General features: G+C 40.6%; 1 long non-coding RNA gene across 7 annotated transcripts; it reads right to left on the bottom strand.

The window, feature by feature from the left end:
- Positions 1-896: 896 nt before the first annotated feature.
- Positions 897-24,957, bottom strand: LOC147364827 (uncharacterized). Of its 7 annotated transcripts, none has more exons than XR_015133726.1 (4): positions 24,889-24,957; positions 9,473-9,999; positions 8,997-9,207; positions 897-1,123 (listed from the first exon to the last, which is right to left on the bottom strand). It is a non-coding gene; the product is annotated as an uncharacterized LOC147364827 (long non-coding RNA). The 7 variants fall into 7 exon arrangements; XR_015133725.1 differs by lacking the exon at positions 897-1,123 and adding an exon at positions 2,274-2,612; XR_015133724.1 differs by lacking the exon at positions 897-1,123 and adding an exon at positions 4,063-4,195.
- Positions 24,958-27,983: the final 3,026 nt, after the last annotated feature.

Genomic DNA, 27,983 nt, shown 5'->3' with positions numbered 1-27,983 from the left:
TTTGACCTGCGGTTTTGGTACCTCCCTAACTTTTGTTTATTTCTCAGTCTGAAAGAAAGAGGGGTGACTGCTGTGGGTCTATAGGGCTATAGACCCAACAGGCCTTGAGGACTGGAACTGTTTAGCAATCACTTGAGAATATTCTCCTGTTCCCGGTTTCAAGTTAACATTTCGATCCCAATAAACAAACACCACCTTTGTGCCAGTTGTCAAGGCATTCACAGGCCCAAGATCGGTAATGGAAACCACAGACAAAGATGTACCCTGAGGGAGCACACAGAATGCAGGACATATTGTTAAATTTTACACGGTCAAGCCAAGGACCAGCGTTTTACCTATTTACATACTGGAGTGCCTCAATCACTTTGTTTGGCTGAAATATTTAGGTATTAAATATGGAAGAGACAATGTTTTCTTATGCTAAGTATGGTGTCTACAATATCCTGACCAAGTAGAACCTTGACAGGAGACATGAGGATAGAACCAAATTTCTGCATAGTAAGAAAAACACAGGGACGGGCAATTCTGTTGATTAGCCTTACTCAATATGTTACTTCTGAAGACACAGTCAAGTAAGGAGTGGTTGAAGAATTAATGACAGCCACAATCAAAGGGCCAGAATGATCAAATACGGAAGACAGTTTCGGATGACATATCCCATCACTAGAGAGATTACCTGCTTTTGCCAAAATTTGAGAAATCCTAGTTATTGAGTTTTCTTTCCAAGCCTGCGAAGTTAGGAACAAAGCCTAAAAAATCAATCATTCTGGTAGCCTAACAAGTTATTTAAATAGCCTTCTGAAGAATTTTACTTTGCTCCTCAAAAGAAACCACTGCAGAATCTCATTCACCTAATTTCTTTCTTACGGTTTCTTTCCAAACAGGAACTTAATATCTGTTAGGGGTTCACTTGTCCTCTTGGACAAGTCAGTAATAGGGTTCTGGAACCAGCCAAGATTTGGATGATATCAGTTGTGGTTTTTCTGCAGCATGGTTTAGTTTTCCATCATGTTCCTCATAAAGTCTGGTCCAGTGAGGGTGCAGCTGGTCTTCTGAATGTTCATCCTTCCACGATTTCATTCTAGAGGTTCAATGTCTCCTCCTTTAAGAGCTTCTGAAAGTGCTTTTTCCACAAGTCCAAAGTTAGTGACCCAAATAGGGCAGAAGCCAGTCATTCCTAGGACTCTGTGCAATTTTACCTTGGTAGTTAAAACCCCACCCATGGTTAGAGCTTCCTTTCTGTCAGGGATTTAGTGTCTCCATCCTTGTGAAAGTTCAAAACTCAAATATTAACTGAGGGATGAAAGATTTGGGCTTTCTTTTTGGATACTTTGTTCAGCCAAAAGTTCCAAGTCAAACTGTAACTTGGTTTAAGGCATCCTTTGTTTTACTGGTGTTCAGAGTATCATCTACATACTGATCAGGGTTCTTTTGTGCCTTTGAGTCTTTTCCTAGGATTTCTCTAAATACTGTGAGGAAACTTTTAGACCCCTAACGAACTGCTATTCAGCAATACTGTTTAATGTGTACCTAGATCTTCATTTTCAAAAGCAGACAGCTCTTGGGATTCAAAGTTCAAGGATATAAAAAAAAAATATATATATATATATATATATATGACTGTGTGGATCACAATAAACTGGGGAAAATTCTGAAAGAGATGGGAATACCAGACCACCTGACCTGCCTCTTGAGAAACCCATATGCAGGTCAGGAAGCAACAGTTAGAATTGGACATGGAACAACAGACTGGTTCCAAATAGGAAAAGGAGTACGTCAAGGGTGTATATTGTCAGCCTGCTTATTTAACTTGTATGTGTTATGAGAAATGCTGGGCTGGAAGAAGCACAAGCTGGAATCAAGATTGCTGGGAGAAATATCAATAACCTCAGATATGCAGATGACGCCACCCTTATGGCAGAAAGTGAAGAGGAACTAAAAAGCCTCTTGATGAAAGTGAAAGTGGAGAGTGAAAAAGTTGGCTTAAAGCTCAACATTCAGAAAACAAAGATCATGGCATCTGGTCCCATCACTTCATGGGAAATAGATGGGGAAACAGTGGAAATAGTGTCAGACTTTATTTTTTTGAGCTCTAAAATCACTGCAGATGGTGATTGCAGCCATGAAATTAAAAGACACTTACTCCTTTGAAGGAAGGTTATGCCCAACCTAGATAGCATATTAAAAAGCAGAGACATTACTTTGCCAACAAAGGTCTAATCAAGGCTATGGTTTTTCCAGTAGTCAGGTATGGATGTGAGAGTTGGACTGTGAAGAAAGCTGAACACCGAAGAATCAATGCTTTGAACTGTGGTGTTGGAGAAGACTCTTGAGAGTCCCTTGGACTGCAAGGAGATCCAACCAGTCCATTCTAAAGGAGATCAGCCCTGGCTGTTCTTTAGAAGGAATGATGCTAAAGCTGAAACTCCAGTACTTTGGCCACCTCATGCAAAGAGCTGACTCATTGGAAAAGACTCTGATGCTGGGAGGTATTGGGGGCAGGAGGAGAAGGGGACAACAGAGAATGAGATGGCTGGATGGCATCACCGACTCGATGGACGTGAGTTTGAGTGAACTCCGGAAGTTGGCGATGGACAGGGAGGCCTGGTGTGCTGCAATTCATGGGATCGTAAAGAGTCAGACACGACTAAGCGACTGAACTGAACTGATACACACACACATATAGCCTTCAAATCCAATATGGTGAGCCAACAAAAATTTTTAGACAAAGTAGTGAGCAGAGTGTATGTATTAGGGACTGGATGAATATCTCATCTTCTATTCGATCAATTGCTCTGTAAGTGGGGTACAAACCATCTTAAGCCAGTGCCTAACCTGTGCAGGCATAGTCGTCTTTGTTGTTCCCATCTGCCTGTATCTCCACACTCACCTTCTGCAGTATCTCTTCCAGAATGGATGCAGGCTGTTGTTTTGGAGGTTAGCGTAACCTCCAGTTACTGCAGTGCTCAAGCCTGCTTTCCTGGTACTTTCAAGTCCATTTGTCCAGGTGCAAAGGTAACCATGGTATTTAATTTACTTAGTAAATCTCATCCCAGAAGGGAAATGGGGAATTGTATAGAAAGCTATGCTTCAGGTAGGTTTTTCCCATCTGACAGTCTAGCAGCTGGAGAAAAGGCTTTTTCCAGGTTTCTCCAGACATCCCACAGTCTCAGAACAAAGTTTAGAAAAGCAGGTATCTGAAACCTAGTAAATGGCCTCCATATCAACTAAAAAATTCAAAAGTTGATTTCCCACTGTCATAGTCACCTGGAGTTGCTGATGGACTCAACAGAATTTAGAGGAGCCCCTGGGCCCTGTCCTAGGAATGACCAAGAGGTGACTGCCATCCTCAGCTCAGGCTTCTTGTTTACTTTCAAGAGTCTTACTTGGAACAGTCCCTTTCCCAGCGTTCCTCCTCTTTGTAATATGCACTCTGGGGGGTCCCCCTATTCAGTGCCCTATTTCAGTGGAAGTTTGGGGTTTGGAACCGCCCACCTCTTGCCAAGCCCCTCGTGGGGGTCCTCAATTTGGTCCAGCTCTTCCTCACGTTAAGGAAGCTGCCAGGAGAGTACTGTTTCACTCTACACTGTTCCCTTTTCTCCTAAACTTGGTCTTTGCCATTAAAAACTTTGAAGACAATTTGAAGAAGTTGAGACAGAGGCATTCTTAAAGCTCCTTCCACCTTTTGCAGTTTCTTCTCTTTATCAGGAGTGCTCTGACCAATGAAAGTCTTAACCATCTTTAAATTCTCTGGGGCTTCAGGGTCTGTATCTATACATAGCCTATAGGATTTAAAGACCCTTTCTAGAAATCCTGAAGGCTCCTCAGTCAGTTTCTATCTTGCTTCCTGTACTTTACTAAGTCTTTCTGGGTTTTGTACCCTTCTTCACAATTCAATCTTGACTGTTTTCAACTTTGGCCCTATCCCCAACATCACACCCAATTAGGATCTGCTGTTGGTACAGCCATGCTTGCAGCAGCCCAGACTGTGTTGCCAGGGGGTTCTGTATGAAATTGATCTGCCGCCTCCCTAGTTTTATCCAGCACCATTCTGTATACTTCTCAAGTGAGAAGTGTCTTTAGTGAATTCTGAACATTTGCACAGGTTGGGTTCTGGGTTGCAAAAATTGATCAAAAAAGATGCTCCACTCTCTGTGAGTCAACAGATGGTTCTTCCAGTTAAATAAATCCAAAGCTGAAAAAGGGGTGTAGACCCAGATCAATCCTGTGGCTGCCCAGCTTCAGCATTCATACCCCCAATGTGTATTATTTGCCTTAAGTGGATATTACCCCATCTAAGTTTAGATAACTCTCTGGCCAGATTAAGTGCCCTTGCATCTTTGAGAGGGGAGACTATTTCTATTTCTTAATCCTCAGAGACTGGGGGAAGAGGACAGGCCTAAGGCTGTGGCTCAGGAACTGGGCAGGGAAGGAGCAGCAGCACTATCACACAAGAGTGGAGAAGAAACAAACTGTTTGAATTAACAGCAAGCTGGCCTCCATTTCATTAGAATCAGCCAAAACAGACGTATTCTAATTGTATAAAAGACTATCCATAAGATATTTCATCCCATTTTTCTTCTCATTTACAAAATAAGTCTGGTTGCGAAATTGTATTGTAATTTAAGGATCCATTTTTAGGCCATTTTGCTCCAAGTCTAAATGATATTGTGGCCATGCCATGATGCCAAAAACATATATATATATGTATGTATGTATGTGTGTGTATCGTATTTTTGTTTTTTTGCACGATACCATAACTGAAAGTCACCCAGTTTTGGAGAGCGCAACCTAGATGGCTTCAAGGGAGGATTAAACTTTCCCATTTTGAAGGGGCTTGGCTTCCAGGTGGTCACAACGAAATCTTTCTAAAGGTCCTTGCTCCAAGCACCAAGAAGCTATATCCCCAGTAGCCAATTCTTAACAATTAAGATAATCAGACACAGATGGACAAAGAACACCGAAGCAAAACCAAAAACCAGAGCCCCTGGCTTCTGACCCGGGTACAGAGTACCTCAGCAGATGTAACCTTTTATGTCATCTACCAAAGTCCCACCAGGTGCGCCTCCAACCCACAGTCTGATGGGGATCACAACAATAATCTAGGCACAGATGTTTTTTTAACCAAGTTACTCATCCAAAGACGTCTTCCCAACACAGAAACCCAAAACCCATCTCTCAGCTGTAGGACAAAACTAAGCACCCAAGGTCAATGACACCTCACTGGGGAAATCCTGAGGACAGTCCCTGGAACAAAGAGACCAGGCAGATGCTTAAACTCAACCACAGAGTCCCAATACCACCAAGGAGCTGAGAGACCACAGGCAAAATGACCATCTGGACTTACATCCTGATTGGCTCACTAAATTTCTTACCAAACGAGGTTTGTCTTTGCTGAGACATGGAAGTTTACAACAAAGACAGGATTTATTCATAAGACAGCCAAGTGAGGAAATGGGAAAACAAATTTCAAATCCACCTCCCTGCAGGCAAAGGGCTGAGGTATTTGTGGAACAATAATGAAGCAGGTTGATCTGGGCAGTGGGGAGCATGGGAAAAGGAGACAGGGAAAAGGTGTGGCAGGACCTCCCTGGTAGTCCAGCAGCTAAGACTGTGCTCCTAATGCAGGGGGCCCAGGTTCGATCCCTGACCAGGCAACTAGATCCCATGTGCCTCAACTAAGACCTGGCAGGGCCAAATAAATAAATATTTTAAAAAATTTTTAAAGAAAGAAAAAGGTGTGGTAATTATCATTATGCCCAGGTGTAACTATGCTAGAGCACTTTACACGTGCAAAAGGTTACCAAGCAGACACTCAGCGCATGCCCAGTTGGAGGATAGATGGTCCCATCTAATCTTAACCAGCTCAGGTCAAACTAGATGCAGCTGACACTCCTGCTGCTGCTGCTGCTAAGTCACTTCAGTCGTGTCCGACTCTGTGCGACCTCATAGACGGCAGCCCACCAGGCTCCCCGTCCCTGGGATTCTTCAGGCAAGAACACTGGAGTGGGTTGCCATTTCCTTCTCCAATGCATGAAAGTGAAAAGTGAAAGTGAAGTCGCTCAGTCGTGTCCGAATCTTAGCGACCCCATGGACTGCAGCCTTCCAGGCTCCTCCACCCGTGGGATTTTCCAGGCAAGAGTACTGGAGTGGGGTGCCATTGCCTTTTCCGAGCTCTCACTCCTAATTTCTGAAAAATAACTCAAACAAACATCTTATTTAGACTATGTGCTGCCTGGAGGACATGCAAGTCTTAAAACTACCTTGATTAGAGAAGGCAGGTGAAATGGATTCAAGCCACGGTTTCAATATTTTTTAGGCATAGACCAGGAGAAGATATCTGCAGTACATATTTCTGACAAAGGACTCCCATCTGGAATATATAATGATCTCCCATAATAAATTCATATGAAAAGACCCCAAATATTATAATACAACAATCAGTGAGAAATGGGAATTCCTTGGTGGCCCAGTGGCTAAGACTCTGAACTCCCAATGCAGGGGGGCCTGGGTTCCACCCCTGGTCAGGGAATTAGATCCCACATCCACAACTAAAGCTCCTGCAGGTCTCAACCAAGACCCAAAACAACCAAACAAATATTTTAAAAAAATCAGTAAGAAACTAGACAAATGAGTTTATTCAAATGGCCAATACATTTATGAAAAGATACTCAAATTCATTACTGATCAGGGAAATCCAAATTAAAATCACAATGAGCTATCACTATGATTTAATACAACCACAAGAAGGGTTGAAATTAAAAGATAGATAATACCCATTGCTGATGAGAATGCAGAGCGAGGAAGTTCTCTTATGCTCTTAGAGAATGTAAATTGAGAAGCTACTTTAGGAAAAGTCTGGCATTATCTGCTACAGCTGAGCAAACATACTTTCTGACCTAGCCATTTCATCTTAGGAAAATGCTCACAGAAGTGAATGTATTTTTGTACAAGGATGCATACACAACAATGTTTATAGCAGCTTGATTAATAATAGCCAAAACTGGAAAAAAATGCTCCAATTTCCATACAAAGTATAATGAAATACTGTGATATATATTAATGTTAGAATATGATACAACTGAATGAATGACAGCTGCAAATAAAACAGATAAAACACACACACAAGGCTGACTGAAAGAAGCCATACACACAAAATAATATGCCATATTATTCCATTTATATAAAATTCAGAAAGAAGCAAAATAAACCATAATGTTAATATATGCATACTGTGGTGATAAAACTATACAGAAGAGTTAGCCCATCAAAGTTAGGATAATGGTTACTTTGGAGGAGGCGGCATGACTAGGTAGGAGCATGACCAGAAACATAGTTTACAGGCCCAGTGCAAAATGAAATATAGGGTCCCTTGTTCATAAATTATTAAGAATTTCACAACAGTGACAGCAGAACATCCAGCTGAGTAGAGCCCAGATAAACACAGGATCCTGTCTCATACCTACACAGCTTCCCCAGGCAGCACAGAAAGCCTCCATGGTGCTGGCAGTGTCATGTAATTCTTTGTTTTCTAATGATCCGATAAACTTAAGTTTGCGCTGTGTGTTTTTCTGTGTGTATATAAGACATCTTAAAAAGGACCAAAAGGAAACAAAGCACAGAAGCCACAATTTCATTCCGATCCAGGGAATCTTGGAGGCTAACACAGTTCCTACTATGAGGCAAAAATAAACTGGTAAAAATGCTCAAAAGTGCTAAATTAGGCTGGGCTTCCCTTGTGGCTCAGGCAGTAAAGCATCTGCCTACAATGCGGGAGACCTGGGTTTGATCCCTGGGTTGGGAAGTTCCCCTGGAGAAGGAAATGGCAACCCACTCCATCCATGGGGTCGCAAAGAGTCGGACACAACTGAGCCACTTCACTTCAAGGCTAATTTGTAAGGCTGGGTTCTTGTCACATCTCTGCACTGTGACTTCAGACAAGTCACTGGACCTTTCAGAATGTCGATCTCTCAATCTGCCGAAGGTGCATTCACCTCCCTACCTCATGGAGTGATGAGAATCTAATGGGATCAGACATCAGCACTTTAGAAAGAACAAGTTGCTATACACTGTAAGACAGTAGAACTAGAGTATTCTTTACACTTTAAATTTCATGTTTAAATATCCCCATGCTATCTACATACATCAGGGGATCTCAGTTTAAATGGTGTCCCCAGCTACCTTCTTCGTGCTTTGACTGGGACAAGGCCTGAGAATAGAATTTCCAGGCTCCTTTGCAATCTTGTATGCATGTGAATCCGAGGACCGACTGGACAGACCATCCTGAACTGTAAACCTCCGTTCCCAGCAGTGATCTCTCCCTCACGCAGAATTAAAGTGGCACCCTGCTTCCCTGTTCACGAAACCATGTCACCTGTAGCCCAGACCCTATCATGGAAGGCACCCAATTCTCCCATTCTATCTGCCAGACTGGGAGTTAGAGGGAAGAACTGGGGCTCACTCTCAGAAAATGAGTAAAAACAGGTTCTGAGCCTTTGGGATAAAATCCCACGGCCTCGGATGTCGTTTTTTCTCAGGCCATCTAAAGCAATTTGATCATGTAGTTGGAACCTGCTAGTCATTCATTCAACATATTGGAAGTCTTCATTCAGATAGGAAGAATTCTAAGATTTATTGAGAAAGGATGAAAGTGTAGAGAAGAGACAGGTCTGAAATGACACCTTGAAGCAGTCACTTTAAGACCCTCTCTTTAAAACATGAGCGAATCCAGCCACATCAACAGTTCCATAACTGGTCCTGAGTCTGTCTCCAGGTATGCCTGTTAGGATATTATCCTGTAGTTGCTGACTTCACAGGATTTTTTTTTTTTTTTTTGAAGTGCTTTTCCAACCTCACAGCCCTTCCTGACTATCCTCTAAGTTTGTAACAGCCTCTCTAGGGAGCCATCCCCATCAGGCTTAAAAGCTTCAGCTGTGGCTATCTTTCATATTTCATAACCATAAAGGAGAGGAAAAAAATGCTTCCTAGCTTAATACCTGATATCCAAGGAATTGATTGAAGACGGCCTGGAAAATCAGATGGATGTGCTACACAAAAGGGATTCTCTGGGACTCTGCTCCCACGCTGCAAAGGTAAGCTGCAGTCTCAGAAGGCAGGGAAAATGAGCATTTGATGTTTTCTTACTCCTCACCTCACTGAGTCCTTGCATGGCTTGTCCTTTCTTCGTGGAGAAGTTCACAGAGGATTCTTGGGAAGAAAAATCAGAATTTTGCTGTAATGACTGTATCTATTTGCAAAACCACCCTACAGAAAAAAAAAAAACAGCCCTGGTCCTCATGACTCACAAGCAGAGCAACAAGGGCAGGTCTTACCAGGCAGACAGAGCACTGGAGCAGCTCCTGTGAGATCTCAGTCCTGGTTTCACCTTCATTTCAGACTAGTTATAAGGCTTCTAAGAACACCCTCATCCCTTTAGCTCAAAAAATAGAGATGAAGGCAAGCCATGACTTACTCAAGATCACAAAGCTGCTTTGCAAACATGTGGAGACGTGAACCCCTTTCACTGCCATCCTGTTGGTGCTCTTCCTAGAACAGGCAGACTTCTTGGGGCAGTTTTCTGTGGTTTGATACATTTGAGGGGAGGAACTGGACCAAGCATTTTTACCCATTTGATGACCTGGTCGGTATTGCTCACTTAGTTGAAGTAGATTCCCAAATACTTAACAATTTAACCCTTCTGAGGGAGTGAAGTTGGATTCAGACATTTACATCTCCACCCTCAACAGAACTAATGTAATCAAGCCCGTGGCCTCAGCTGACAGGCTCACACAGGCTCCACCACCAAGGACAGGAATAAATCACTAATTGCAGTGAAAGTTATAGAGAGCTCCGCGGAGGAAGACATTCTGATGTTAGGTTTCTTCACTTAAACTGGATTCTTCTGCTTTAGTGCTTTGCTTAGAGGAGAGTTCGGCAAGGAACTTTTCCACAAATCTGGCTGGAACCAGGAGTGGGAAACTTTCTTTTGGAGTAAAACGCCTGGAAAAGAAAAAGATTCCTACCCGCAAGTAAGTTGTCTTTGTTTCCTTGCAGAGAAATATGCACAAGCCTCTGCCCAGCACTTCTCAAAAGCTACTGGCATTTTTTTGGCCTCCATTGAACCACCCCAGTTGCCTATATATAGCCCTGTCTTGTGTAAAGAATTTAAAAAGCATTAGAATGCAGAAATCAAAGAGACAATAAATTTAAAACCAATCTTATTGTCTGCAGCCTAAAGTGTTATTCAGATCAAAGGGGAGGGGACATCTGGCTTCTGGCTTGCTACAAAAGGCAGATCACGTTACCTACCAATCACTAGATACACCCACTCTCTCCAATTTGGGGTCTAGAGAACAGGGCTTTTTAGCTCCTAGGGAAGCATGTTGGATGAATCAGTCAAACCTGGTACTTTTGAAAATAAACAAGTTCCACAGGATCACCTAAATATGTACTGAGTTCAACCCTACGCCTCTCTGGTCACGTGCGAGGCCTTCAAGGGCTCAAAGCCATGACCACATTGTCATCATGTGGTCCCCTCCCCCAAAGCGAGAACTTTCAGTTTGCAAAGCTAACTTCATAATTGAGGATGTATATCCACGTTAGATTATTCGAATCTGTTTTGCCCAAGTCACGGTTTAAAACCGAGTAACAATGTTTAGTTGAAAACTCATGTGCTTATTTTCCTCCATTTTGGTTATAAAAGCACAGGTTTGTCCTACTATGTGAAGTTAAAGTCGCTCAGTTGTGTCCGACTCTTTGTGGCCCCATGGACTATATAGTCCATGGAATTCTCTAGGCCAGAATACTGGAATGGGTAGCCATCCCTTCTCCAGGGGATCTTCCCAACCCAGGGATCGAACCCAGGTCTCCCACATTGCAAGGGGATTCTTTACCAATTGAGCCATAAGGGAAGCCTACCATAAATATTTCATAAAAACAGTTTCTAAAGAAAGGTCAACTTTGCAATTGTCGACTGTGCAATTTGCTTAATATCTGTACAAACTCTATACAAGATTCAGTTCTAAATTACATGAATAAGATCTCCCTTGTAGCATTGTTGAGGGAATTACAGCAATTTAAAGGCCACCATTAATATTCAAAACTAGGAACTCTTCACTCAGTCAGTGCTTGTGCTCAGTCGTGCCCGACTCTTTGCAACCCCATGGACTGTAGCCTGCCAGGTTCCTCTGTCCATGGGATTTTCCAGGCAAGAATACTGGAGTGGGTTGCCATTTCCTACTCCAGGGGATCTTCATAACCCAGGGATCAAACTTAGGTCTCCTCATTGGCAGGCACATTCTTTACCACTATGCCACCTGGGTGCTTGGCTCTAATTTCATTGGCTTTCATGAGCTAATAACACAAAACTCAGGATATTTTTCTCCCAGATTGTTTGAGGGGAGTAAGTAGAGAGGTAAGCACCATAATTAAGAATTTTTTTCTGGTTCTCTGGCACCTCAACACCACCCTCTCTCCCCTCTCCTGTTCATCACCCCCAAGAGTCTAGAAACAACTATAGAAATGGCAACAGGTGTTCTGTGTGGGGTACATCACACAAAGCTCCCAGCAGCATTCTTCAACTACTAACATGGTTCACTCTCTTAAAAAAAAAAAAAAAATCATTGTAAAAGTCACACAACATAAAACATACTATTTGAACCATATTTAACTGGACATTTCAGTGACACTAAGTACATTCACATTATTGTGCAATTCTCACCATCATCCATCTCCCAAATTTTTCACCTTCCTAAACCGAAATTCAGTCCCCATTAAACACTAACTCCCCACTCACTTTCCAGTAATGGACTAGGTTTCTACTGAAGGATCCCCACAGATTGCTTGATATTATTCAGTCCTTTGTCTATTTCCCTTCTACCCCAATGTCCTTCTAATTTTGGTCTTCTCCACTGAGGGCCTTCTGGAAACTTCCAAAACAAATCAAAATCTTGTCTTCTCTTCTCATCTATTCTCCCCTATCCCAGTCTTTCAGGTGAAAGATTCTTGGCCAACCAAAAGTTAAAAAGAAGAGAATCATCAAGAGATTTGGAGTAATCCTAGCCGATAATCTTCTCCAAGAGACTAGAGTCTCTTCTGTAATTTTTGTTCATTTGTCCTGAGTACGCTTTTTTTTTTTTTTTTGCTGATGAAAGATTGTCATTCATAAACAGAATCCTGGGTGAGAGATAAGAGTAAATGGGGAAATTTTAATTTTATTGCACAACGAGATCTCAGAATAGGATATCAAAGGGTCTTCAGTTTCTGGGGGCAGTTGGAATTTTTACATTTAGTATTTCATTAACATTAATGGTTCTTTAATTCTGTTTTGAGAGTACTGCCCAGTTTCACTTGAATCATGAGTGAACATCAGAAGTGAGATTGTGGGATGGATCTGATATTCAAGTTTTGACAGTGTGTCTGGAAAGGCAAGGAAGAGTTGAAATGTTTAATAAAATGTAGAGAGAGAGACCAGCAGGGATGAAACTAACCTTTCCAGCCTTGCTTCAAAGAACTGGAAAGGTAATTTTTCAGTGTTGAATATCAGGGCAAGAAACCCAAATAAAGTATCTTCTTTTAGCACTGACTTTTCTTTTTGCTTTTTTCCTAACAAACTCAGCCTCTCTCTGGGGCTCTGTGCCACATCCCATAAACTCTTTTCTGGATTCCTTCCTGCTCTCAGAAAAGCCTGAGAAATAGAGTTACACAAATCCTAACTTCTATCTACTAAAAGAAAAACTTAATACTTCTGTTAATGGGGGTGGTGATAATATAAAATAGCCTATGGCTCTGAAAAGACCCAGGAATGCCTACAAATAGGCTCTGTTCATTATGATATGTCTATGTATTTATTGTGGATACAATGACAAAATATTATGTTTTCCCCCATTAGAGAGCCTATGTTTTATATTGATAAACATATACTTTTGCTCAGATTTCTAAAAAGTAGACCTTTTTTTCCCACTCCTGCCCTCTCCCATGCCTCCAGAAAGCACATCAATAAAGCCAAATTTGGGCAGCATAGAAAGAAATTGAAGAGCAGAAATGAATGTCTAATAATTGAAAGCATCATGGACCCCATTATGGTTTATGGCCTTATTCTAGGGGTCGGATGAGCACACTGTAAAGAATGTGGCACTAAATTTATTAGCATGGTTATCATCTTTCAGGCAAGACATAAAGCTTAGGGGACCCTCTTCTTCCATCACCTGCCATCACTAAAGATCCCATGGCACCTTCTACAAGAAGAGTCGAGTTATCCTGGCCCAGATCCAGATCCAACTGTCTGCTGACTTATATTTCCTTTGTAGTATGCCTGGGAGACATTATAGGGTCTTCCTCTTTGAAACTCAGTCACTACCCTAAGAACAGCCAAAATGGGCTCCTGTGAAGAGACGTGGGAAAAAATTCTCACATCCCAGCATGTGGATTAAGTGAACAAAATCACGTGAATAGGAAGCTGAGCTAGGTCGTGAAAATCTTCCTTCTTCATTACTAAATAGGTTCCTGACCCACCCACCACAGCTACCCATTTATATAAAAGTTCTGGATTGTGACATGACTGCTTCAGTGCTATACAAATTCTATTTTTTCTGAACTCCATGTACAGCACCCTCCCCCTCAAATTAAAAAAAAAACAAAAACAAGTTTTGGCTTGCCCTTGTCCTTTAGACTGAATTCCAGAACATTTCCCTAGAGGATTTAAATGAAAGCAAATCACATGTGCAACATTGTACAAATCATTTTGTGTCTCTGATTTCTAAAATAGAGATAATTTAGGTATCTGTCCTGCCTTTCTTTCAAAATTAATGAGAATCAAGCAATATGATGTATGCAAAAGTACACTTGTAAATTTTAAAGCACTCTACAAAGTCAACTTGCTAACAAGTAACAAGGGGTATAATTTTTTGTTGAACTCAGAAAAATGCACCACATCATTTCTTTCTTGTGGAGATCCTCTAAAATGAAAGTAAAAACTGTAAAAGTGTATGACCATAAAAGGACAAAGAATAAGAAAAAAAAAAAAAGAATAAGACAAAAATAACAATTGAGTGATTTCAGTAAATTTTTTAGGAAATGGGTGGCAGACAGGAGAGTGAACATTGACATCTCAATGCAAGAAGTTTCAAACTGAATTAAAAATCCTCAGAGAATCAAGGCTTTGAGGCAAGATACATCAGAAGAGAGATGGCACAGCAATTTGCAAGTCTGAACACAAGGAGATGGAATCTAAGTCCATATGCAGAAGGGCTGAACCCCCATGTCCCTTCCCAGCCAGGAAAGTCAGGTGTGGCAAGTTAAAGATGGTCACAAATTACTTGACAATCTTTTCATCAAGAGCTAGGGACACACCCTTTCTTGAGTCTGGGCAAGTCTAGTTTGCTTTGACCAATTGACGATGGTAGGAGTCACACAGTGTAGTTTTCAGGAAACTGGCAGCTTTCTCCTTTTTTTTTCTTGGAGCCTAACCACTACATTCATAGAAGCCCAAGACACATTAAAGGATCACTTGAAACTAAGCTTCCAGCTGTAGCCAGCATCTACTGCCAAACATCTGAGGAAGTCACTGGGGCATTTACACCAGTTGAGCCTTCAGATGATTCCAGTCCCAAGTACAATCTGACTGTTTTAGCATGAGAAACCTCTATCCCAATTAAGAATCACTTAGCTGGCCAAGACCCTGATGCTGGGGAAGACTGAGGGCAGGAGGAGAAAGGAGAGACAGAGGATGAGATGGTTGGATGACATCACCAACTCAATAGACATGAGTTTGAGCAAACTCCGGAGATAGTAAAGGACAGGGAAGCCTGGCATGCTTCAGTCCAGGGGGTCTCAAAGAGTTGGACATGGCTTTGTGACTGAACATGCATACAAACACCTGGGTTCAGTCAATGCACAGAACAATGAGAGATAATAAGTTTAAAAGCCACTAAGTTTTAGAGTGTCTTTTCATGCAACAAGAGATAATTGGAACACCAGGAATACCTGACTTAACCCTTAAAATTTTATTTTTTTTAAGAAAGTAACCTAGAAACCTCTGCATTCAGGAAACTAGACCAACTAAAGACTGGAGCTAAAAAGAAAAGAAATAAATGAAAGTCTTCGTGTCACGTATGGATGTGAGAGTTGGACTATAAAGAAAGCTGAGCGCCGAAGAATTGATGCTTTTGAACTGTGGTGTTAGAGAAGACTCTTGAGAGTCCCTTGGACTACAAGGAGAGCCAACCAGTCCATCCTAAAGGAGACCAGTCCTGAGTGTTCATTGGAGGGACTGATGTTGAAGCTGAAACTCCAATACTTTGGCCACCTGATGCAAAGAGCTGACTCATTGGAAAAGACCCTGATGCTGGGAAAGATTGAGAGCAGGAGGAGAAGGGGGCAACAGAGGATGAGATGGTTGGATGGCATCACCGACTCAATGGACATGGGTTTGTGTGGACTCCAGGAGTTGGTGATGGACAAGGAGGCCTGGGGTGCTGCGGTTCATAGGGTCCCAAAGAGTTGGACACGACTGAGAGACTGAACTGAACTTTGTGCTAAATAAAGAACTCACCCATCCTTTTTCTCCCTCACAGAAGACTAGTAGTGTCCAGAAAAATATAACAGGGTCTTCTTTGGGGAAACTGAATGGCCCCAGAAAAAAAAATTATTAAATACTGACATCTGGGAGTTCGCCAATGAAAAGGTTGCCTCACTAGTAAATTACTTTGCAGTGAAGGATACCAATTTAATGGCCATTCCCGCATACAGGTCTTCTCATCAGCTTATTTGAGTGTCACTCTTAAATATGAAATACCACTAAAGATCAACCAACATCTTAGGAAAGCTAGAAATTAAACACACACATACCAAAAAGCTAGAGTTAAACAGAAACAATAGAGAGAACAAGAAATAAATTGACAAAGGGAAAAGATATCACATCCGTGAAATAAGAATAGGATGTTACTTTAAGAGAGAGAGAGAATAATAAGCAAAAGAGAGACTTTAGAAATGATAAACATGAATAGCCCAAATTTAAAATTCATAGGAAAATACATAATTTTATATCCTACAAAACTAAGTACTATAAATTCAATGACTTAAAAGAACACACATTTTTAAATTCACAGCTTCTGTGGGTCAGGCGTCTAGGCACAATTTAGCTGTGTCCTCTGCTGAGGGTCTCACAACGCAACAGTAAGTGTGTTGGCCAGGACTAGGTTCTGATCAGAGCTTGACTGGGGGAGGATCCAATTCTAAGCTCCTTCAAGTAGCCTGTAAAATTCATTTCCTTACAGTTGTAGGATTCATGGCAGCTTGTCTCTTTGAAGTCACCAGTGGGAAGAGAAAAAAGATCCCAGAAAGATGGGAGCTGCATTTTTATGCCATCACACTCACGTGATGATCATATGGATTCTATACACCTAGTCACATTCCATCGGTTAGAATCAAGTTCTAGGACCCAGCCACGCTGAAGAGGAGGGTACCATGTAGAAAAACACTTGAATATCAGTAAATAGTTTTTCTGGTGGAATGACCTAAAACATGATAGGGGCCACTTACAAATGTGCTTGCCACAAAAGAGTTTTATTAGTGCATTGAGAAAATCACTAAAAAACAAAAAGCTCTGAAATAGAAGTGAAAAATATGAGAAACTAAGAGGATTAGTCTAAGATGTCTAATATCCAACTAATAGTATTCTAGAGAGACCAGAAGAAAATGTGGAGAAGAAATTAAAAAAGAGGTAACACCAGAAAATGTACCAGAACTGAAGGACATGATTCTATAGATTAAGAGGATACATGGAGTGCCTATCAAAAATTAAGAAGAACCTCAACATCAAAGCACATCATTTGTGTGTGAATTTTTAGAACACAAGAGATGAAAACTCTAATTGTTTCCAGAGAGAAAAATTAGAATTCCATTGAACTTCTTAAAAGCATGGCAGAACATAGATAATGATGGAGGAATGTCTTAAAAATTCTGAGGGCCTTAAAATTTTATGCTCATTGACTCTATAAATAAAGGGGGGGAGAAACAGGAGACATCTAAAAAAGCACAAGGACTCAGAGAACTCTCCCGCAAAGAACAACCAGTCCACACTGAGGCTGGTTATGTAGAGAGTCCTGAAAGGGAGTTCTTCAGTGAACAAAATGGAACTAATACATTCTTTCTTTGAAATATTTGAACACCTAAAATCACTATCATACACATAAAAAAACTAATGGAGTATATAAAAATACGGATAAGAGTATATGCTTATATATGAATACCCTGTGAATGAAGAAAGATAAAATAATTCTAGGATCAAAAAATTGAATAAGGATGGGACTCCCCTGGTGGTCCATTTAAAACTCTGCCTTCCAATGCAGGGATTGAGCGTTTGAGCCCTCATTGGGGAGTTAAAATTTCACATGCTTCGTGGTCACAAAGCCAAAAATGTAAAATAGAAATAATATTGTAACAAATTCAATAAAGACTTTAAAAATGGTCCATATTATAAAAAAACACCTTAAAAAATTAAACAAGGAAAAGTAATTTCAGCAGTAAATAATAATTGTCATAACAATATGAACTCTGGTTATTGATGTAAGCAAAATTTGTGATATAATTGTGTTGGTAGGTTGGATAGCATTACTGACTAACTGAACCTGAATTTGAGCAAACTCCGGGAGATAGTGGAAGACAGAGGAGTCTGTTGTGCTGTAGTCCATGGGGTCACAAAGAGTCTGACACAACTTAGTAACTGAACAACACAGCAACAGGATGGAATGAGCAAAGTGGAGAATGAATGAGCTGAAGATTCCTTCCCACAACACTTGGACGACAGATAATATGTAAAATTAAATATAAGAAACAAGAAAAATGGATGCAGAAGAAACAGACAAAAATAATTGAAAAGAGTTGATCCTGAGAAATGATAATGAGGAGAGTTAGGTAGAAAAGATGAGACAAGTTTTTTTTTTTTTTTTCAATAGAAGCCTTTAAAATTTTTTTTCCAACCCCTGTGTTTATGAATTACTTGGATATCTATTCCAATATCCTTTTAGATTGTCTCCTATACTATAGAGCATAGAAAGCTAAACACTTGTACTTCTCAGACTCCCAAGAAGTTAATAATTTGCGCTAGGTCCCAATGAACAGATCTTACACTAGACTTGTAGGCAGAGGCAACCACCCTGAGTCAGCAACCATTCATAGAGACTCATAACTTCTGTTAAGCATGGAGAGGGAGTCCTTGGGTTCTTGGGCAACTTGGTTGCAGCTTCTACATAGGTCCCTAGTGACATAAGAAGTGAATAATAGGCAAACCAGTGGCATTTTTCTACAATAGCCCCATGGTGTGCTGAAGACACCTAGATCATTTCTGGATTTTATATTCTTGACCCTTCAGAGATTCTGTGAGCTATCTGATAATTTTTTATATAGTCTTTTATGATTAAGCTACCTAGAGTGGATTCTGTTATTTATAACCAAGAACATTCACTGATATATGTTTTAAAAATCAGTTTTAAATTTTTATAATAATTGTTCTAGTCAACTAGTTTATAAATGTAATTCAAAGTACAATTTTTTTTATGGTTTATGGTCCCTTCCCTAACTGCAGTCCATTGGGTTGCAAAGAGTCAGACATGACTGAGCGACTGAACTGAACTGATGGTCCCTTCCATTCAAAGCGCGATTTGCTTTACTGGCATAAATTTTCAAAAATGTGATATTTAGCATCTTCAACATTAATATTCTCTTGTTGAACCCTTAAAGGTGAACAAGTGCTAATAAGGCATTTTCTTCGTCTAATTGAAAATTGATTTCCAAATTTTACTCTACAAAAAGGATGCCTGAATTTGAGATTTGGAGAATAAATCAGAAGGTAATATAGCAGATCTCTCCATGGCACTAAACATTAGATCCTATGAAAAAGGTCATTCTCTGGACCTGCTGGAAAGTAAGTTTCCTCTGCTATATGTTATGGTCTAGCCTTCTGTAGACCCGTTTTGTTACTTACTGGTGATACATATGTAAGACAGTGAAAGTAACACTGCTGTGATTGCATTAGATCATGAGAGATGAACCAGCTAGAGTAAAAGCAATGGATTAAAACATCTAAATCTTTCTGAGTGATTGAGATACAGATGTTGCCAGGACTTTGAGTTTTCAGTGATGTAAATCCAATACAAATTAAACCAAAAAGAGGAATTTATTTAGGTACCTGCAAGTGTGCTGGTTTTTAAACTCCTTGATACTTCTCCCTTAAAATGTTGAAGTCTAAAAACCCTCCTCTTGATTGAGGGCAAATTTAGTGACTTGCTTCTAATAGGGGCTTCCCTCATAGCTCAGTTGGTAAAGAATCTGCCTGCAATGCAGGAGACCCGGGTTTGATTCCTGCATTGGGAAGATCCCCTAGAGAAGAAAATGGCAACCCACTCCAATATTCTTGCCTGGAAAATCCCAGGGACAGAGGAGCCTAGCAGGCTACAGTCCATGGCGTGGCTTCTGTCTAATAGAATAAAGTAAAATTAAAGGTATATGACTTTGGAGGCTAAGTCATGAAAGGTGTGGTGGCTTCTCCCTTGCTTTCTCTGAGATTACTTTCCTGAAGGAAGCCAACTACTATGTTGTGAAGAGAGGTCCACATTGTGAGGAGCTTAGGCCTCCAGCCTCCAGCCACGTGGGTAAGCCGTATTGGAGACAGATTCTATAACACTGGTCAGCCTTAAGATGACCTGAGCCCCTGCTGACACCTTGACTGCAAGCTCATGGAAGATTTTGAGCCAGATGCATCCAGCTTAGTCATTCCTAGATCCCTATCTGAACATGTGCGAAATAGTAAATGTTCGTTTAAAGCCACTAACTTTTGGCATAATTCATAGAGCAATATATAACTAATATGAGATGATTCAGAGGTTGGCCTGACTTCCGTCATAGCCTCATCCAGGAGGGGGCATTTTTTGGCTCTACTTTTCTGTGTGGAAGCTTCATTCTTCAGAATTTCCATACATTTGGGAAAGATGGCTGTCAGCAGATTTTTTTCTACAGGCTTATTATGACTTGTGATCCTAGAAAAGGAAACAGATCTCCCAGCTTCCATATTCAAATGTTAAGGAAGATCCTATGGACTCGGCTTGGTTTCAAGCCCATTTCTAAAGCCAATCATGATGGCCAAGTGGAATGAGTATTCTGATTTTCTACTGAGGTCTTATCTACCCCTACACCTAGAGAGGGAATAGGGACAAAACATACAATGATAAGAAGCCTAGATGGCCCCACATGAAATGAGGGAAGGGTAATTCTTTAAAAATGTATGGAAAAGAGATGAAAGAAATAAACAATAGTTATCTACTCAAAAGTCATTCCCATGTTTAACCTTCTGCTGTCATTGTGCATAGTAATAAACTTCTACATTCAAGCTGGATGTATCTGGCTCAAAAGATATGGAAAGAAGAAATTACTGTAAAAGTTGGACTGTTACTGTGATGTGAAAAAGTGTGTAAAGGTGGGCTGGGGCCTAGGAGAGCTTCTGGGGAGACTGGAAAAATTATTATTTCTTAACCTAATGACCTTTAAAAAAGAGTGTTCACCTTGTAACAATTCTTTGTATAAATTTTGAAACCAGAAAGTGTGAGTCCTTTAACTTTGTCCTTTCTTCTAGAATGTTTTGGCTATTCTGGGCCCTTTGCATTTTCATGTAAATTGGCTTGTTAATTTCTGCAAAGAAGCCAGTTAGGATTTTGATAGAGATTGTGTAGAATTGGTATAGCAATATTAATTCTAATTCATGAACACAAGGTATCTTTCTATTTATTTAGGTGTTTTCTAAATTCTTTAAACAATGTTTTATAGTTTTATTATAAAACTTCCTCTGTCAAATGTATTCCTATGTATTTTATTCTTTTGATGCTATTGCAAATGGAATTAGTTTTTAAGTTTGTTTCAGATTTTATATTCCTAGTGTATAGGTGACAGTTAATTTTTGAATATTGATCTTGTACCCATAACTTTAATATAAGTTTTTGCTATGATCTGAATGTTTGTGTCTGCCCATCACCCCAAACTCATAGGTTGAAATCCTAATCCCCAAATATAATGGAATTAGTAGGTGGGGCCTTTGGGAGAGTGGAAACTTCATGAATGAAATTAGCACCTTATAAAAGGGGCTCCAGAAATATCCCTAGCCCCTTTCCCCCTGTGAGGACTCAATGAAAAATTGGGGACCTGAAAGCAAGCCCTCACCAGACCATGACAGCACCCTGAACTTGGATTTCCAGCCTCCCAAACTGTATGAAATAATGTTTGATGTTTATAAGCTACCTCAGTCAGTTCAGTTCAGTCGCTCAGTCGTGTCCGACTCTTTGAGACCCATGAATCGCAGCATGCCAGGCCTCTCTGTCCATCACCAACTCCCAGAGTTTACTCAAACTCATGTCCATCGAGTCAGTGATGCCATCCAGCCATCTCATCCTCTGTTGTCCTAGTCTATGGTATTTTGTTATAGTTCCTGAATGGACTGTTGTTCAGTTGCTCAGTTGTGTCTGGCTCTGCGACTCCATGGACCCCAGGAGCCATCAGACTCCCCTGTCCCTGGGATTTCCCGGGTAAGAGTACTGGAGTGGGTTGCCGTTTCCTTTTCCAGGGGATCTTCCTAACCCAGGGATCAATTTGAGTTGGCATGAGGATTCTTTACCACTGAGCCACAAAAGAAGCCCCTGAATGGACTAAGACAATGCTAATATTTTTTGTGTGTGTCAATTCCTTAGGATTTCTACATACAAGTTTATGTTGTCTGAAGATAGAAATAGTTTTACTGCTGCTGCTGCTAAGTCGCTTCAGTCGTGTCCGACTCTGTGCGACCCCATAGATGGCAGGCCATCAGGCTCTGCCGTCCCTGGGATTCTCCAGGCAAGAACACTGGAGTGGGTTGCCATTTTCTTCTCCAATGCATGAAAGTGAAAAGTGAAAGTGAAGTCACTCAGTCCTGTCCGACTCCTCGCGACTCCATGGACTGCAGCCTACCAGGCTCCTCTGTCCATGGGACTTTCCAGGCAATAATACTAGAGTGGGGTGCCATTGCCTTCTCCGAATAGTTTTACTTCTTCCTTTCTAATCTGGATGACTTTATTTTCCCTTCTTTGCCTAATTACCGGGCCTCAAGTACAGTATTGAAAAGAAGTGGTAAATATATCCTAACACGGAAAGTTTTCAGTCTTACTTTCACCTTTAATTAACGTCAGTTGTTGGTTTTTCATAGATGCCTTTTTATCGGGTTACAGAAATTCCCTTTTATTCCTAGTGTTTTGAGTGATTGTATCATGGAAAGATGTTGTATTTTGTCAAGTGTTTTTTCCGTATGACTGTATGAGTTTTTTTTTCCTATATTCTATTAATGTTTTATTACATTGATTTATGATTAAACCAACCTAAAATTCCTGGGGCAAATCTCACTCAATCATGGTATACAATCTTTTTTATATGTTGCTGGACTCACCTACTTATTTTGCTGAGGACTTTTGCATCTCTATGAAAAGAAGAGAAGCGAAAAGCAAAGAAGAAAAGGAAAGATATAAACATCTGAATGCAGAGTTCCAAAAAATAGCAAGAGATAAGAAAGCCTTCTTCAGTGATCAATGCAAGATCAATGCAAAGAAAGAGAGGAAAACAACAGAATGGGAAAGACTAGGGATCTCTTCAAGAAAATCAGATATACCAAAGAAACATTTCATGCAAAGATGAGCTCAATAAAGGACAGAAATGGTATGGACCTAACAGAAGCAGAAGATATTAAGAGATGGCAAGAATACACAGAAGAACTGTACAAAAAAGATCTTCATGACCCAGATAATCATGATGGTGTGATCACTGACCTAGAGCCAGACATCCTGGAATGTGAAGTCAAGTGAGCCTTAGAAAGCATCACTACGAACAAAGCTAGTGGAGGTGATGGAATTCCAGTTGAGCTATTCCAAATCCTGAAAGATGATGCTGTGAAAGTGCTGCACTCAATATGCCAGCCAATTTGGAAAACTCAGCAGTGGCCACAGGACTGGAAAAGGTCAGTTTTCATTCCAATCCCAAAGAAAGGCAATGCCAAAGAATGCTCAAACTACTGCACAATTGCACTCATCTCACACGCTAATAAAGTAATGCTCAAAATTCTCCAAGCCAGGCTTCAGCAATATGTGAACCGTGAACTTCCTGATGTTCAAGCTAGTTTTAGAAAAGGCAGAGGAACCAGAGATCAAGTTGCCAACATCCGCTGGATCATGGAAAAAGCAAGAGAGTTCCAGAAAAACATCTATTTCTGCTTTATTGACTATGCCAAAGCCTTTGACTGTGTGGATCACAATAAACTGTGGAAAATTCTGAAAGAGATGGAATACCAGACCACCTGATCTGCCTCTTGAGAAATTTGTATGCATGTCAGGAAGCAACAGTTAGAACTGGACATGGAACAACAGACTTGTTCCAAATAGGAAAAGGAATTCATCAAGGCTGTATATTGTCACCCTGTTTATTTAACTTAAATGCAGAGTACATCATGAGAAATGCTGGACTGGAAGAAACACAAGCTAGAAATATCAATAACCTCAGATATGCAGATGACACCACCCTTATGGCAGAAAGTGAAGAGGAACTCAAAAGCCTCTTGATGAAAGTGAAAGTGGAGAGTGAAAAAGCTGGCTTAAAGCTCAACATTCAGAGAACAAAGATCATGGCATCCAGTCCCACCACTTCATGGGAAATAGATGGGGAAACAGTGGAAACAGTGTCAGACTTTATTTTTCTGGGCTCCAAAATCACTGCGGATGGTGACTGCAGCCATGAAATTAAAAGACGCTTACTCCTTGGAAGGAAAGTTATGACCAACTTAGATAGCATATTCAAAAGCAGAGACATTCCTTTGCCAACAAAGGTTCGTCTAGTCAAGGCTATGGTTTTTCCTGTGGTCATGTATGGATGTGAGAGTTGAACTGTGAAGAAGGCTGAGCGCTGAAGAATTGATGCTTTTGAACTGTGGTGTTGGAGAAGACTCTTGAGAGTCCCTTGGACTGCAAGGAGATCCAACCAGTCCATTCTGAAGGAGATCAGCCCTGGGATTTCTTTGGAAGGAATGATGCTAAAGCTGAAACTCCAGTCCTTTGGCCACCTCATGTGAAGAGTTGACTCATTGGAAAAGACTCTGATGCTGGGAGGGATTGGGGGCAGGAGAAGAAGGGGATGACAGAGGATGAGATGGCTGGATGGCATCACTGACTCGATGGACATGAGTCTGAGTCAACTCCGGGAGTTGGTGATGGACAGGGAGGCCTGGCATGCTGCGATTCACGGGGTCGCAAAGAGTCGGACACGACTGAGCGACTGATCTGATCTGATAAGAGATATTTGTCTATAGTTTTCTTTTATGATGTTTTGTCTGGTTTTGGTTGTCAGGATACATAGGATGAGATAGAAAATGTTTCTTTTTTTTTTTTAGCAGAGGTATAAAGAATTGGTATTAATTCTTTAAATATTTGGTAAAATTCACCAGTGAAGCTTATGGTCTTGGCTTTTTTTTGTGGAAAGTTTTTTTTTTTATTATGAATTCAACCTCATTTATTTGTAATAATTCTATTCAAATATCTATTACTTCTTGAATCAGTTTCAGGAGTTTTGTGTGTTTCTAGGTGTTGTGAACACCTGCATAAACAGAATTCAGTTCAGTTCAGTTGCTCAATCATGTCCGACTCTCTGCAACCCCATGAATCGCAGCACGCCAGGCCTCCCTGTCCATCACCAACTCTCGGAGTTTACTCAAACTCACATCCATCGAGTCAGTGATGCCATCCAGCCATCTCATCTGGACCTTACCTAAAGTTTGGTTCAGACTGATAACACCACAAACATCCCAAGAGTATATGAAAAGTATGTATTACTTACATAAAGAGGCTTTCTGTAGAGAACAGGGCAGGCTTCCCAACCTGGTCTGAAAAATGGCTTGAGAGAGAGGAGAAGGAAGCTGACGTGGAGTTTTTATGGTGGTTAGAGAATGATGCTGGGATGAGAGCTCCCACCTGGAGGAGATGGGCCCTTGTTGAGTTTAATCATCTCATCAGGGGCAAATGAAAGAGAACCTGGGCTTTCTTATCAGCTTTATCAGATGTGGGGCATAAGAGGAAGAGAGAGGAGTGAGGCCTAAAAGATTTTAGTAGTCAAACATCAAAAAAATGGAATCAGACTTTTCTTATATTAGAAATTTGTCCATTTCCTCAGTTATCTAATTGGTTGGCATACAATTGTTCATGGTAGTCTCTTATAGTCCTTTTTATTTCTGTAAGTTTCATAGTACTATTCCCTCTTTCCCTGGATTTAGTAGTCTTTCTCTCATATCAGTCTAGGTAAAGGTTTCTTAATTTTCTTTTCCCAGCTCAAATCCGCTGTACAGCCCCTCTAGTAAAATTTTTATTTTACTTATAATACTTCTCAGCTTCAAAATTTCTATTTTTTACAATAACTTCTATCTCTTTACTGACATTACAAATTTAGTGAGATTTCATTCTATTTTCCTTAGATTCTTTTTTTTTAAATTTTATTTTATTTTTAAACTTTACATAATTGTATTAGTTTTGCCAAATATCAAAATGAATCCGCCACAGGTATACATGTGTTCCCCATCCTGAACCCTCCTCCCTCCTCCCTCCCCATACCATCCCTCTGGGTCGTCCCAGTGCACCAGCCCCAAGCATCCAGTATCGTGCATCAAACCTGGACTGGCAACTCGTTTCTTACATGATATTTTACATGTTTCAATGCCATTCTCCCAAATCTTCCCTCCCTCTCCCTCTCCCACAGAGTCCATAAGACTGTTCTATATATCAGTGTCTCTTTTGCTGTCTCGTACACCGGGTTATTGTTACCATCTTTCTAAATTCCATATATATGCCTTAGATTCTTTAGAAATGGTTTTTCTCAGTTCTTGAACACATTTTAAAAGTTGACGAAGCTTTTGTTTAATGTCTGAGCTTTCTAGGGGACTGTTTCTTTCTTTCTTTTTTTTCTTATGTATGGGCCATACTTTCTTGGCTTTTATTTTTTGCATGTTTCAATTTTCTGTTGAAAAGTGGGCATTTTAAATAATATGATGTGGTGACTTTTGAAATCAGTCTCTCTCTCTCCCCAGGATTTGTTGTTGCTGCTGTTTGTTAATATTTATTTCATTCTTTAGAAACTTTTCCAAGTTAATTGTGTAAAGTCTATATTTTGTGTTGTGTATGGCCACTAAAGGCCACTAAAGCCTCTGCTTGGCTAATAGCTGAACAGTAATTTCCTCAAATACTTGGAACCAATAAGTCTTCCAGTCTTTGCAGAGGGGCTCTGTGTGAACACTGGGTCATACCTTCAACACTCAGCCAGGCAACTGACAGCCCTGACTTTGCTTTCTGTGCAGAGCCTCAGGGTCAGCTTAAGACCTTATGGCCTGCTCAGATTCTTCCTGAGCTTGTTCCCAGCCTTGGGCAGGCACACAGCCCTATACATGATTTGGCTTTCTAGATTCCCAGTAATATGTTGAAGCTTTTCAAAGCCCCCCAAAATGTCATTCTGCAGTCTCCTTTTTAAGCTTTTTGTTTAACCTATTGTGAGCCCCAATTGCTATCCACTGCCTCAGGCGGCCACAAAAATAATCAATTGCCTCTAATTGTTTTCAACAGGGCTTTTCACACTAGGCAGTTTCCAATTAGGTCAAGTAAAGATACCTTTGCAAGTGGGGCCTCCAGGGCCTGACAGACAGGTCAAATAATTACAATTCTCTGGGTATTTGGCTTTCAAAGAACTCAAATCCCATTCTACTTCTCCCAGTGACTGTCAGACTGCTGGTGCTTATCATAATTGCAGGCTGTTGGTTTCAAGACTCCTATGGAACTGGAGAGGGAGATGAGAATAGGGCAAGTTACAGTATGACAAGGCTCACTATTGTTACAGATATTCAGCCTTTCTCTTCAATAAGCACTCCTCAGACTGCTGCAAGTCTTCAGGTAAATTTCCAGAGCTCTAAATATCTGCTTCTATTTTTGCAGACTTCCAAAGATTTTATGGAGGAAAGAATTTTCAATGCCTCTCACTCCAACATTTTTGCTGATGTCCTATTACATACTTTTTTGAAACCTAGAATGTATTTCTCTTTCTAGTCCCACTACCTTTTCAAACCCTGTCCACATATTATCTCCTAGGTGTGCATGTGATTTTTTTGAGGACACTGTCTTTTGGGGACTTGCCACTTTTTTCCCCTTCTAAGTCCAAGGAGGCCATGACAAAAAGAGGTGGCAAAGAGACTTTGAATGCTTCAGAACAGGAGTTCCTGATGATGCCAATACAATTTCAGGGTGGCCTTGATCATTAGATGCAAAAGTCAAGACTGGATCAGTTTTTAAACTGCTGCACTCTATCCTTAAAAGAACAAACTGGTAAGCTGAAAAATCTCACAGCTTTCCATAGTGTTTAAGAGCACAGGTGCTGTAGTAAGACAAGAATTCACTATTTCCTAGCAGCGATCATAATGGTACACACATTGTTGAGTCACTATGAAAATTAAGTGGAAAATAATTAAAATAAAATCCTTGACAGTGTCTGGCACAGGCATTTTCATTATCACTGTTAGAGCACCAAAACGTAGCAGCAATCCTGTATTGCACACCTAAGTATGAAGGGACCCCAGAAATCCACTCATTCAGTTGCATAACCAGGGCAATAACTCACAATGGCTCAAATCCCTATCAAATGATATCAAGCATATGTTTTAATATTTCCAAGGGAGTTGACTATCTCAATGATAGCTCATCGCATTGCTGAATCACTCTCATCATTAGAAAGCTCCTTCTTCTACTGAGCCCCAAATCTTTCTCCCCATTTTCCCTTGAATACCTCAAGAATAAAGCTATTACCATTTCAGTGCGACGATTCTTCCACTATCTGAAGGCTTCTCAGAAGCATTTTAACTCTTCTTTCTAGCTCTGGGGAAGAGGTTGGTACTTTCTACT

Source organism: Bos grunniens, chromosome 10 (genome assembly GCF_055505025.1).
Source record: "Bos grunniens cultivar Pamir isolate PY7600 chromosome 10, Bosgru_T2T1.0, whole genome shotgun sequence".
In the NCBI taxonomy this organism is placed as follows: Eukaryota; Metazoa; Chordata; class Mammalia; order Artiodactyla; family Bovidae; genus Bos; species Bos grunniens.
This window is presented reverse-complemented; position numbering and strand designations above follow the sequence as displayed.